This window comes from Pseudophryne corroboree, chromosome 9 (assembly GCF_028390025.1).
Source record: "Pseudophryne corroboree isolate aPseCor3 chromosome 9, aPseCor3.hap2, whole genome shotgun sequence".
Taxonomy (NCBI): Eukaryota; Metazoa; Chordata; class Amphibia; order Anura; family Myobatrachidae; genus Pseudophryne; species Pseudophryne corroboree.
In genome coordinates this window covers 36,386,577-36,399,414 of record NC_086452.1, presented here as the reverse complement: position 1 = coordinate 36,399,414, position 12,838 = coordinate 36,386,577, and the positions used below count along the sequence as shown (strand labels likewise).

Below are 12,838 nucleotides of genomic sequence, written 5' to 3'. Positions count from 1 at the left end.
TTTTGTTGAGGCGGGATGCCATCATGTCCACCTGTGGCAGTTCCCACCGACTTGCAATCTGCGTGAAGACTTCTTGATGAAGTCCCCACTCTCCCAAGTGGAGGTCGTGCCTGCTGAGGAAGTCTGCTTCCCAGTTATATACTCCCGGGATGAACACTGCTGACAGTGCGCTTACGTGATTCTCCGCCCAGCGAAGAATTCTGGTGGCTTCCGCCATTGCCACCCTGCTCCTTGTCGGTTTACATGAGCCACAGCGGTGATGTTGTCTGACTGAATCAGAACCGGTTGGTCGCGAAGCAGGGTCTCCGCTTGACGTAGGGCGTTGTATATGACCCTTAGTTCCAGGATGTTGATGTGAAGGCAAGTCTCCTGACTTGACCACAGACCTTGGAAATTTCTTCCCTGTGTTACTGCCCCCCACCCTCGGAGGCTTGCATCCGTGGTCACCAGGACCCAGTCCTGAATGCCGAATCTGCGGCCCTCGAGAAGGTGAGCACTCTGCAGCCACCACAGGAGAGACACCCTGGCCCTGGGGGATAGGGTGATTAACCGATGCATCTGAAGATGTGATCCGGACCATTTGTCCAGTAAGTCCCATTGAAAGGTCCTCGCATGGAACCTGCCGAAGGGAATGGCCTCGTATGATGCAACCATCTTTCCAAGGACTCGAGTGCAGTGATGCACTGACACCTGTTTTGGTTTTAATAGTTTCTGACCAGTGTCATGAGTTCCTGAGCTTTCTCTATCGGGAGATAAACCCTTTTCTGGTCTGTGTCCAGAATCATGCCCAGGAAAGGCAGACGAGTCGTAGGAATCAACTGCGACTTTGGAATATTTAGAATCCAGCCGTGTTGCCGTAACACTTCTAGAGAACGTGCTACGCTGATCAGCAACTGCTCTCCTGACCTCGCTTTTACGAGGAGATCGTCCAAATATGGGATAATTGTGACCCCTTGCTTCCGCAGGAGTACCATCATTTCCGCCATTACCTTGGTAAATATTCTCGGAGCAGTGGAGAGACCAAACGGCAATGTCTGGAATGGGTAATGACAATCCTGTACCACAAATCTGAGGTACGCCTGATGAGGTGGATAAATGGGGACATGAAGGTATGCATCCTTTATGTCCAGAGACACCATAAAATCCCCCCCTTCCAGGCTTGCGATGACCGCTCTCAGCGATTCCATCTTGAACTTGAACCTTTTCAGGTACATGTTCAGAGATTTTAAATTCAATATGTGTCTGATCGAACCGTCCGGTTTCGGTACTACAAACATGGTCGAATAATAACCCCTTCCTTGTTGAAGGAGGGGAACCTTGACCACCACCTGTTGAAGATACAATTTGTGAATTGCAGTTAACACTATTTCCCTCTCGAGGGGGGAAGCTGGCAGGGCCGATTTGAGGTATCGGTGAGGGGGCATCTCTTCGAATTCCAGCTTGTATCCCTGAGACACAATATCTATTGCCCAGGGATCCAACTGGGAGTGAATCCACTTGTGGCTGAAATATCGGAGACGCGCCCCTACCGGGCCTAGCTCCGCCTGTGGAGCCCCAGCGTCATGCGGTGGATTTTGTGGAAGCCGGGGAGGACTTCTGTTCCTGGGAACTAGCTGTGTTGTGCAGCTTCTTTCCTCTGCCCCTGCCACCTCGGACTTTCTTGCTCATCTGTGATCGAAAGGACTGCATTTGGTAATACGGTGCTTTCTTAGGTTGTGAGGAAATATATGGCAAAAAATTTGACTTTCCAGCAGTAGCTGTGGAGACCAGGTCCGAGAGACCCTCCCCAAACAATTCCTCACCCTTGTAAGATAAAACCTCCATGTGCCTTTTTGAGTCGGCATCACCTGTCCATTGCCGAGTCCACAGGACCCTTCTGGCAGAAATCGACATAGCATTTATTCTAGAACCCAGTAGATTAATGTCTCTTTGAGCATCTCTCATATATAGGACAGCGTCTTTTATATGCCCCAGGGTCATTAATATAGTATCCTTGTCTAAGGTATCAAGTTCCTCAGACAGGGTGTCCGTCCATGCTGCTACAGCACTACACACCCAGGCCGACACGATCACTGGCCTCAGTAAGGTACCTGAATGTGTATAAATTGACTTCAGGGTACCCTCTTGCTTTCTATCCGCAGCATCTTTGAGGGTAGCCGTATCCTGTGTCCTGTGACGGCAGGGCTACCTTCTTGGATAAGAGTGTTAAAGCTTTGTCCACCCTAGGGGAGGATTCCCAGCGTAACCTGTCCGTTGGCGGGAAAGGATATGCCATAAGAATCCGTTTGGAAATCTGCAGTATTTTTATCTGGAGATTCCCAAGCCTTTTCACATAACTCATTTAGCTCGTGTGAAGGGGGAAAGGTCACCACCTGCCTCTTTTCCCCATACATATGAACCCTCTTGTCAGGGACTGGGGTTTCCTCTGTGATGTGCAACACATCCTTAATTGCTATAATCATATAACGGATGGATTTAGCCAATTTTGGCTGTAACTTTGCATCATCGTAATCGACAATGGAATCAGAATCCATGTCGGTATCTGTGTCAACAATTTGGGATAGTGGGCGCTTCTGAGACCCTGACGGCCTCTGCGACATAGGATCAGGCACGGGCTGAGACCCTGACTGTCCTGAGGCTTCAGCTTTTTCCAACCTTTTATGCAAGAAATTAACATTATCATTTAAAACCTTCCACATATCCATCCAAGCAGGTGTCGGCGCCGTCGGCGGAGACACCACATTCATTTGCTCCCGCTCTGCTTCCACATAGCCTTCCTCGTCAAACATGTCGACACAAGCGTACCGACACACCACACACACACACAGGGAATGCCCTTTTTGAATACAGTTCCCCCCCAAGGCCCTTACAGTGACCGGAGTATGTGAGGTGTGTGGGAGCAATGGCGCACAGCTGCAGTGCTGTGCGCTACCTCAGTGAAGACCGGAGTCTTCTGCCGCCGATTTCGAAGTCTTCTTGCTTCTTTCACCCGGCTTCTGTCTTACGGCTCTGCGAGGGGGATGGCGGCGCGGCTCCGGGATCGGACGACGAGGGTGAGATCCTGTGTACGATCCCTCTGGAGGTAATGGTGTCCAGTAGCCTAAGAAACAGGACCTATCTGCAGAGAGTAGGGCTGCTTCTCTCCCCTCAGTCCCACGATGCAGGGAGTCTGTTGCCAACAGAGCTCCCCGAAAATAAAAAAAAACCTAACAAAATACTTTCTCCCAGCAAACTCAGAAGAGCTCACTGAAAAGCACCCAGCTCGTCCGGGCACAGATTCAAACTGAGGTCTGGAGGAGGGACATAGAGGGAGGAGCCAGAGCACACCAGTATTCCTAATTCTTTCTTAAAGTGCCCTGTCTCCTGCGGAGCCCGTCTATCCCCCATGGTCCTTACGGAGTCCCCAGCATCCACTAGGACGTTAGAGAAAAATAGCTAGCGTGCGATCAGGTCGGAATGACCCCCTATGTGCGAATGCTAACGACCCGGTACTGAGACCCTGGTCCACAAGCCTTCTCCCAACCAGGGTCACGGAGCAAAGACCTGGGAGTTTTCCAGCTTGCCAGACCCATGTTTGAAAGCTGCAAAAGAAGCAAAATGAATTAGCTGCAGAGTGCATGGGGCAACAGACCACACAAGTTATTCAATTAGAGACCCCGCAAGCAGCAACTACAGCACCTCCAGAAGGTTCATGCAGAAATGAGCTATAATGGCTGGCTCAGGGCTGCCCACTGTGTCTCTAATTGAATAGCGCCAGGCAATTTGCAAGGGGAAACAGACCACACAAGTCATCCCAAGGCCAATGGGCCCAGATTTTACTGTCTAAGAGAGAAATGACAGCTTGGTGCCATGTCAGGATTGGCAATACTCTGCAAAATTGGGCATCCTGTGCCTAGCACAGAGTTTGTTTAAATAGGATCATTGCCCTCCAAAAATGACTAAGTGCAATATTTACAATAAAGGACATTCTTGTATTCTACTCACTGCAGTTATACACAGATACTGCTAGAATAAAGACCAGAGTGCGCTTTATCACTGAATAAAGCAATTCAGCCTCACGTCATACAGAATTTATTACAAGAATTTAAAAAAAGAAAAGAAATAACAAAAAACAAACAAACAAAAAAAACAGATAAATGCAGTAGTGTGCTAGTGCACTGCAATATAACATGGTGTTTTGCAGTCTTCCAATGCATGCTGGGAGCAAGAAGTTAAGATGGCTGCCATCCTTCAGTTATCACAGTACTGTACTTTTAGAGCAGACAGCATCAGCACCGTGATAACTGAGCCAGGGTAGCCTGTCAGTCACAGCGTCCTTCAGTGCGTTTATAGGCGAAAAGCCTTACGTTAATGATTGCAGAGTTTTCCTGGAGATGATCTATGCAAGGATACAAAAAACAAAAACCCACAATATTATACATTAGTAACAAGAATTGTGGCCAGTGTGATTGCAGGGTCTTTACACTAGAGGGCAGTATAAGACCAGGTACGGCCAAAACCAGACAAAAAAAAACAAAAGACAAAAAAAACAACAAAGAGACATACAACTTTTCATTAACTATAAAGTCTGGAGAGGTCTCAAAACGTTGCAAGGCAATATGGTTCCTTCCTTTTGCATGTTAAGAGTGCAGGTTAACATTTTCTTACATATGAATATTAAAATATATTACACACATAAATAGAAAAAAAACTTGACCATGAGAAAGTAGTGGACACATCTCCAACTACCACCAAAACTGTACATTCTGGATTAATGTGTAGAAAATATAGCTGTTGGCTATGAATGAAGGGGGAAATATAAACACGCTACTATAATTTTAGAGGGTATATTTCCTTATTATCAGGGTCATTTGGAAAGGCCTTTGCGAAACGCGTTGAGGTAGATGCACAGGTCTCGCTATATCAGTCCCTGCACAGTCACATGCGATGTGAGCGGCTGGCAAGATGCCACAAGAATATGGGGCCAGCGACCAGTTTTTATGCCTTGCCATTTCCCCCGGCTTCATATGCCAGAGTCTGAAGCAGAGCTTTTTTTAGAAGGAAAAATACATGAAGCTATAATTTAATTTTGAATCCCACTAAAGTCCACAAAAACATTAGATTAAAAGTATAACAAGAGAGTGTACAAAATAACATTACATAGATCAAGTACCAGGATGGAAATGGCAAGGCATAAAAACCAGTCGCCTGCCCCATATTCTTGCGGCATCCTGCCAGCAGCTTACATCGCGTAACAGACTTTGCGGACTGTACTAAGGCTTGCGGAGAGAGATAAAGTAGCACCCAACAGTCATTTTTCATACAGAGCCTGTAACATGGCAGTTAAGAGCTGATTGGCTGGTACATTATCTCCGTCCACTTTCTCTCTCTCTCCAAGGCTTAGTACAGACCCCAAAGTCTGTTACCGCACGCATTGCTACTAATATGGCAATTTACAGACACTACTCAGTGGCTAATGAGGTTTCAATGTAATGAAATATGGCAGTGTGCGGTAAGCAACTGGAAATTATTTTTCAAGTAAAACATACAACATATGATCCATTACATTAGCAAATGGAGATTTTTAATACAAATTAAAGCACTAATAACTTACTCATGAATGGTATAGTCACGAAAGGAGGGGGGGGCTTTGACACCCGCTTGGCCTATTTTAAACAGCCCATCAGCAAGAGTAGAGAGGTGCAACATAAAAGACTGTTTAAACGCGGCCTGTGGGGGTGTTTGGGGAACTGATTTGTATATACTGATTCCTTAGACTTCACTCAAATCTAAAATTAGGACAATGAAATCATTCTCCGGGCATTGTTACGCAACTTTTTGCCTTTATTTTTGAATTTATAGGCCAGCCTGTATTAAAAAAAACAATTTTTTTTTTTTTTTAGAGGCATAATCAACATATTTAAACGTGCCTTGTTAAAGTGAGCAGTACATAGGGAAGAACCAGCAGAGACCTCACACAGCCAACTTGTTACCACTGGGGAATAGAGACCCGGAACGGAGGACAAAAATACCGCTTTACATTCCTTCATTCGTGTTGTGTAATCTTCTGTGGCCGCTCAGCTTGTCTCAATGTAACTACCAAACAGAGGATCATGGTATGCACAGGAGGGCTAGGAAAATAGGATAACAGGGAGAAAGGAAAAAAACAAAACACACAAACTTTTTTTTAATTTAAATAAATGCTTTATATTCAAGAGAATTTTTTAGAACATTGGTCGATATTCACTTTGTGTCTATTAATTGGGAGAGTACCTGGTGGGCCAGGCGAAACAGTATCTGGACTGAAAGATCTACGCCTGTTACTGAACTACAATGCCCAGCAGGCCACAGCTTCTCTATTTGCTGTGGATGTACAGAACCCACCATACTCGGACAGCAAACAGCTAGCATGTGGCAGGAGACCTACCCCAGAGAGACATCACAACAAATATCAGATAGAGCGACCAATATAGCGGCAGAACCAAGATTTGCCGCAATTCCGTGAATCTGCCGATTCTTCGTTCTTGAAATGAACAATAACTGAAAATGGACCTAAAAAAACAGGTATTTTGTATTGTGCGCTCACCACTGCACTCATACTGCAAGGTTATTGCAGGAGAAAATATAATCGCGTGAGGCATTAAATTATAAGGCACAGTATGGGAATATGGCTATCATCCAGTGGGTAATAGGAGATGGGAAGAAGTTGATTAAAAACTTTTCGGGGGGAGGTGGATAGAAAGAATATGGGACAAAAACATCACGAGATTAAAAAGCAAAAAACACAAGCATGACACATTATTTAGCTAAACAGAGTGTGTGTGTGTGTGTGTGTGTGTGTGTGTGTGTGTGTGTGTGGGGTGTATAGGACTCCATGTAATACACAATTTGCATCACTTAAGTGAATACTCAAGACATCCGATGTATAAGAGGATATCAGTACCAAGGAAGGAGAAACGGATAGCATTGAATGGCTCCCATTTGTGCAGCACTGGCAGATGTGACGTGGGTAATCCCATAGTGTGTGTGTGGGGGGTGGGGGGCAGGGAAACTCTGGTACTGCATATTTGGGGAGAGGTGGCAGAGCTTGGTTGGGTACAGTGGGGCAGATGTATTAAGCCTGGAGAAGTGATAAAGCAGTGATAAGTGCAAGGTGAAAAGGCACCAGCCGATCAGCTCCAATATGTAAATTACCAGTTAGGAGCTGATTGGCTGGTGCGTTATCACCTTCCACTTATCACTGCTTTATCATTTCTCCAGGCTTAATACATATGCCCCAATGTTTTAGTTTGCGTCACTCGTTAAGGCATAAATAAAGGCAAAAAAACAACATTGTTTAAACTGAACAAAATCTATTTATACACACGAAACTGGTAACTAGCTAACAACTGCTGTCTCAAACAGTTTTACCCTACTGGTTTTGGCGATATTGTGGGGGGGGGGGTTATGCATAATGCAAAGAAAAGACCATGGTGATGGCGTTTCAGGGTAATATGGCAGCGTGTACTCAGCAACTTGATTAAACAGTGGTTTACGTCACCTCAGAGAAGGCAAGGGAGTACAAATCACTATTCCCACATACCAAACTATATTTTTAGCTTTGTACCACTTAAAAAAAAAAAAAGCGACACACAACACTTATCCAGACTTGGGTAGGAATAAAAATCAAAAATGAAAAGGCGTTACCATGTCGGCAGCCGGTTACTGCAGTCATCGTGGATCATATACCCGGTACAGATATAACGGTCTACAAGGCAAAACAAGGAGTTAGCATATTATTGTTACACAAGTCAGCTGTACGAAGCCTTGGAGAGTGATAAAGTGGAGAGAAATAAAGTACTAACCACCCAACTCCTAACAGTCATTTTTAAAACTTAACATGGCAGTTAGGAGCTGATTGGCTGGTACTTTAGCTCTCTCCACAGCTTAGTACATCGGTCCCCCCTGTGACAGAAAAACAAATGCAGCAATGATTGACAGACTTTCCTGCCCGACCCCCTCAGATTGCACCAAGGATTGCAGTCTATGTGCTCAGCAAGGGGTTAAACAGTGGTGGCAGCGGAATACCACACAAGCATTACAGAGAGACGCAGACGCACAATGCAGCAGCAGCACCAATGAGAGGATAATGCAGGGAGGAATGAGTTACAGTACCAGTGTTTTCCTGCCCATGTACAAACTACATACCCAGCACAGCCTGGAGAGGACCAAACTCCTCCTAGCCCTGGAACCTCCCTGGGCCCCTCCTGCAGGATCCATCATGTAAACAACTTGTAGCTGCTATATTTGCAATGTGTAGGCAGAATAACATGGGGGATGCATTTAACCCTTCCACCCCACCCTATTTCCCCCTAGCAATGCAGGGGATAACAAGGCACCTGCAGCAATTATCCCAAATAAAAACACATGCATAATAAACATGCAAAAAAAAAAAAAAAGAATATCCATAAAGACATATTAGTGTCTTTCAAGCAAGCTATAGAGACTGCATTCTCAGCACAGGGTGCATAATAGCACATTGCACACTGTAATAGCATTGCAATAACAACAGGTGCTCACCCAGCAATGTACATGTACAGCCATGTACAGCAGGAGGCATGTGTGGGAATAACAACAGCTGGGGTGCTTGTGCCCTGTAATAAGGACATTATGCAGCCCTCCATACCCCCCCTTGTCCCCTGACAGGAGCCCCCCACTCCTTACCTCAGCCCTGCACCCTGCTCTGCAGCCTGCAGGACAGAGGATCTGGTGACGCCACAGCAGGAACGTGACTGCCGCCATCTTGCTGTTTATAGGAGAGGATCCAGACCCAGACAGGCTCTGGCTCAGCAGCAGCAGCAGCTGCCATGTGATGCTGCTGGGGAAATAAAGCTTCCGGGTCTCATGACAGGAAAATAACAAAAGGCACATGATGGGCTGTGCTGGGGGAGGGGGCTGGAGGCCAGGGGTGCAATTAGCTGGGCTGAGGTGGGGGTCACCTACCTGGGCTGATGCATAAGGTGCATCTGTTCTGTGGGTGTGTTAGTGGAGCTCAGAGGTTTCCCCACCTGGTTTACCTATTAAATGCAGTATTTGATTATTATTGCAGTATATAATGGCAGCCTATTACATATTACGTTGTGGCACAGCTGCACTGCAGTGTACAGGCATGTCTGCTCACTATAAACTGCAGGCACACGTGTCTGGAGCATACATGTGCACCTCTTGCAGAGCAGACATGCAGCATGCATCCCAGGTTTGTCTGGATTTGCCTGTGTACCTATTGCAGACCAGACATGCAGCATGTGTTACATTACATGTATTAACATTGCATAGCAGGCATGCATGTCTGGAGAATACATGTAAACCTCTTGCAGAGCAGACATTTAAGCATGCATTCCATGTGTGTCTAGATTTACATGTGAACCTATTCCTATTGCAGAGCAAATATGCAGCATGCATTCCAAGTGAGTCCAGATTTGCATATGAACATATATTGCAGAGCAGATATATAGTAATGCATACATTGCAAACGGTACCTCCCAACATGACCCTTTCCCAGAGGGACAAAATGCACTGCTCCTGGACTTCCCTCTTAGGGGGTCATTCCGAGTTGATCGCTAGCTGCCATTGTTCATTGCGTAGCGATCAGTGAAAAAAACGGCTAATCTGCGTATGCACCGCAATGCGCACGCGCATCGTATGGGTACGAAGTCCATTGTGGTTTTACACTGGTTCTAGCGACGATTCCAATCGCACAGCCGAACGCAAGGAGATTGACAGAAAGAGGGCGTTTATGGGTGTCAACTGACCGTTTTCTGGGAGTGTTTAGAAAAATGCAGGCGTGGCCGGGCGTTTGCTGAGCGGGTATCTGACGTCATTACCGTGTCACTCGTCACAGCAATCATCGCACAGGATAAGTAACTACAGGGCTGGTCTTGTTTTGCACAAAATGTGTTTGCAGGCGCTCTGCTGCACAGGCGTTCGCACTCCTGCAAAGCGAAAATACACTCCCCCGTGGGCGGCAACTATGCGTTTGCACGGCTGCTAAAAACTGCTAGCGAGCAATCAACTCGGAATGACCCCCTTAATGTAAGATATGAACGTATTGCAGAGCAGACATGATGCATGCATCATACCCGTTATACTGACCCCTTGATGGGGTAAACATTTTAAAGGGACAGTGCAGCCAAAGACTCATAAGGAGACGGGATGGTGTTGGGAGTCAGGGATGACAGAGATCAGGGCAGTAGGGAGCCTGGCTGAGCCCAGGTACTTTCAAGGGGGCATGGCCTAATCACAGGAGGCGTGGTCATGCACCCTTTGAAAAAAATACTGAAAAAAATAATTTTAAGCGCCTCCATGGCCACACTGCAGCCCTGCTGCTCCCAGATAAGGGGGAGGGGCCCCGGGACCCTCACTGGGCCCCTCCATCAGATCTGGTTCCAGGTAATTTGTACCCCCTATTCTCTTGGCTCCACTGATGGAGATAGTGGGTGACTGGGGAGGCAGGGGTGACAGGGAGATGGGTGACTGGGGAGGGAGGGGTGACAGGGAGATCGTGGGTCACTTGGGAGGCAGGGGTGACAGGGAGATAGTGGGTGACTGGGGAGGCAGGGGTGATAGGGAGATAGTGAGTGACTGGGGAGGCAGGGGTGATAGGGAGATAGTGGGTGACTGGGGAGGCAGGGGTGACAGGGAGATAGTGGGTGACTAGGGAGATAGTGGGTGACAGGGAGATAGTGGGTGACTGGTGGCCTCATACGAGGCAATACAGTTCAGAAGGTTCCATGCCAGACCCTTCCAATTGGACATCCTGAACAAGTGGTCCGGTTCCCATCTTCAGATGCACCGGATGATTCGGCTGTTACCCCAGGCCAGGATTTCACTCCTTTGGTGGCTACAGTCTTCCAACCTACTGGAGGGTCGACGCTTAGGGATTCAGGATTGGATACTCCTCACGACAGAGGCGAGTCTGAGAGGATGGGGAGCTGTCACCCAGGGGGCGCAGTTCCAGGGCAGGTGGCCTGCCCCAGAGGGCCTACTTCCGATCAACATACTGGAACTTCGAGCTATCTACAATGCTATGATTCAGGCCTCCCCTCTACTCCGGGATCAGGCGGATCCAGGTTCAGTCGGACAACGCCACGGCAGTGGCGTACATCAATCGACAAGGAGGGACAAAAAGCAAGGCCTGCATGCGTGAAAAGAAATGCACTGTCCGCAATTTTCATTCCGTGAGTGGACAACTGGGAAGCGGACTTCCTGGGTCGCCACGATCCCCACCTTGGGGAGTGGGGATTACACCCTCAGGTGTTTCAACAGATCGTCGACAGCTGGGGATGCCCACATATCGACATGATGGCGTCTCGCCTCAACAAGAAGCTCCACTGCTACTGCTCGCGAACCAGAGACCCTCAGGCGAGCGCAGTGGATGCGCTGACATCGCCTTGGCCTTACCAGCTGGTCTATCTATTTCCTCCGATTCTGTTGATCCTAAGATTGCTCAAGCGGATCAGACATCACGGAGTACAAGCAATCTTGATTGCACCGGATTGGCCCCCGGGGAGTGTGGTATGCGGCTCTTCTGGACATGTCCATAGAAGACCCTTGGCCTCTGCCACTAAGAAGGGATCTTCTTCAGCAAGGACCGTTCATCTACCCGGACTTACGGCGGCTTCGTTTGACGGCATGGAAGTTGAGCGGAACATCCTAGCTCACAAAGGGCTTTCCAAAAAGGTAATTGCCACTGTGGTGCAAGCCAGAAAACCTGTGACGTCAAAACACTATCATCATATCTGGAGAAGATATGTCTCTTGGTGTGAGGAACGCACATATCCATCTACAGAATTCCACTTGGGAAGATTCCTTAGTTTCCTACAGTCTGGAGTGGATAAAGGCTTACGTCTTGGATCCATTAAGGTCCAGATTTCAGTCCTTTCCATCTTCTTCCAGAAGAAGTTGGCTATCCTGCCAGAAGTTCAGACCTTCTTGCAAGGGGTGCTTCACATACAACCTCCGTTTGTGCCGCCTACGGCGCCTTGGGATTTGGAGGTGGTGTTACGCTTTCTACAGTCCTCCTGGTTTGAACCTCTGATGACAGTAGAAGACAAATACCTCACGTGGAAGATGGTGATGTTACTGGCCCTGGCTTCTGCTAGACGTTTCTCAGAATTGGGGCCTTATCATGTAAAAGTCCATACTTAGTCTTTTACGAGGACAAGACGGAGCTCAGGACAAGGCAGCAGTTCACTTGAATCAACCTCTTGTGATAATGTCCAGTTCTGGCTCTTCTGCCCCTCCGGAGGCATTGGATGCAGTGCGAGCCTTGAATATCTATGTCAAGAGGACGGCTTGAATCAGAAAGACGGATTCCTTGTTCGTGTTGTATGATGCGCAGAAAAAGGGTTGCCCTGCTTCAAAGCAGTCCATTGCTCGTTGGATTCGGCTTACTATCCAACAGGCCTATGGTTCGGCAGCCTTGCCGGTTCCTAAGTCTCTGAAGGCCCACTCTACTAGATCGGTGGGCTCCTCCTTGGCAGCTGCCCGGGGAGTCTCGGCCTTGCAACTATGCCGAGCTGCTACCTGGTCAGGGAAGAACACCTTTGTGAAGTTCTACAAGTTTGATACCCTGGCCAAAGAGGATACCCAGTTTGGGCAGGCAGTGCTGCAGATATCTCTGCCCATTCCCACCCTTTCTGGAAGCTTTGGGACATCCCCATCGTACTACTCTGTCCCCAATATCCCTTATGGGTGCTAGAGAAAATAGGATTTTAATACCTACCGGTAAATCCTTTTCTCATAGTCCATAAGGGATATTGGGTGCCCGCCTCTGTGCGGTGACTTTCTGCAGGTTCTCTGTTATGTGTTACCTGTTCAG

At 47.6% G+C, this 12,838-nt stretch overlaps 1 long non-coding RNA gene across 1 annotated transcript; it reads right to left on the bottom strand.

The window, feature by feature from the left end:
• Positions 1-5,585: 5,585 nt before the first annotated feature.
• LOC134956648 (uncharacterized) lies at positions 5,586-8,839 on the bottom strand. The gene is made up of 3 exons (XR_010186056.1): positions 8,683-8,839; positions 7,666-7,726; positions 5,586-6,110 (listed from the first exon to the last, which is right to left on the bottom strand). It is a non-coding gene; the product is annotated as an uncharacterized LOC134956648 (long non-coding RNA).
• Positions 8,840-12,838: the final 3,999 nt, after the last annotated feature.